Source organism: Mastomys coucha, unplaced genomic scaffold (assembly GCF_008632895.1).
Source record: "Mastomys coucha isolate ucsf_1 unplaced genomic scaffold, UCSF_Mcou_1 pScaffold14, whole genome shotgun sequence".
Lineage (NCBI taxonomy): Eukaryota > Metazoa > Chordata > Mammalia > Rodentia > Muridae > Mastomys > Mastomys coucha.
The window spans coordinates 28019384-28020724 of record NW_022196896.1 but is presented as its reverse complement, the minus strand read 5'-3'; positions in this window follow the sequence as shown (position 1 = coordinate 28020724).

Below are 1341 nucleotides of genomic sequence, written 5' to 3'. Positions count from 1 at the left end.
TAGTGCACACCTTAAATCTCAGCACTAGGAAGGCAGAAGCAGGCGGATTTCTGAGTTCAAGGCCATCCTAGTCTACAGAGTGAGTTTCAGGACAGTCAGGACTACACAGAGAAACCCTATCTTGAAAATCAATCAATCAATCAATCAAAAACTCATATAAAAATTTTAACCACAAAATCATTAATATGCCTAAGAATTAAACTATTTTTTGTTATAAAATATCCCATGAGATCAAATTTCTTCAATTTTCTCATGAATTAAAAACGTTCTTACCCATTGCATGTGTGTTTGTGTCTGTAGGTATATGCTCCTGTGTAGAGATCAGAGGAGAACTTGTAAGGGCGAGCTCACTCCTATGATACGAGCCAACTGATGGAACTTGGGCCCACAAAGGTCTTTTCCCAGTATGCCATCTTACTGGCCTCTCTTTTTCTTATCTGTCTTCTTCATATTTGGGCTCAAATAAAATCCATAAATTACAGTTAGGTTAATGAGGAGTTCTATATTCTCTGCCCCTTGCCATCAATTTATTAAGAATAACAGACCCTCACTGAGGAGGCAGAGGCAAGTTGATCTCTGTGAGTTCGAGGCCAGAATGGTCTACCAAGCAAGTCCAAGATAGCCAGGACGACACAGAAAAATCCTGTCTTGAAAAAACAAAAAACACCACAAAACAAAAGAATACCAGATTCTGTTTCCTGTGAAATGGCTCATGGTCTAGCTTCTGTTGACCACCACCCCTACCATCTTATTCAGTGTGTATGTGTCCCTCCTCACCCACAGAAGCCAGTAAACTAGGAGTGACATGTAAGGTACAGATCTGATTCATGTTTGGTCCTTGACCAGAAAATTAATCAGCTATTTCCATCATTCCCCAGAGCTGAGGCCCAACTTGAGTCTCTTATTCATGACTGGCTTCCTTCTGGACTATTTCACTTAGATACCCAGCTCTCCTCTCCAAGTCAGCTATGTAAAATTAGGTCTATAATCATTTCTTTGGCCAAGTGATCCACTTAGCTCAGCCTTTTAGGTAGCTGCAACTCCAGACATGCGACACTATGCTGGCTATGCTAGAAACCTCCCAAACCTCCCCCACAGTATCTTGCCAGCCTCTCGTGTTGATTCTCACATCTACTACACCAGTACAAGCTCTAAGAGCATTACAGTAGTTTCCCACGACCTCAGTTGCACCCATAAACTGCTACTTGGTGAACCACCCATGGCATCCTACACATATTTTATTACTTATTTATTTATTTATTTTGGTTTTTTTAGACAGGGTTTCTCTGTGTATCCCTGGCTGTCGTGGAACTCACTCTGTAGACCAGGCTGGCCTCGAAC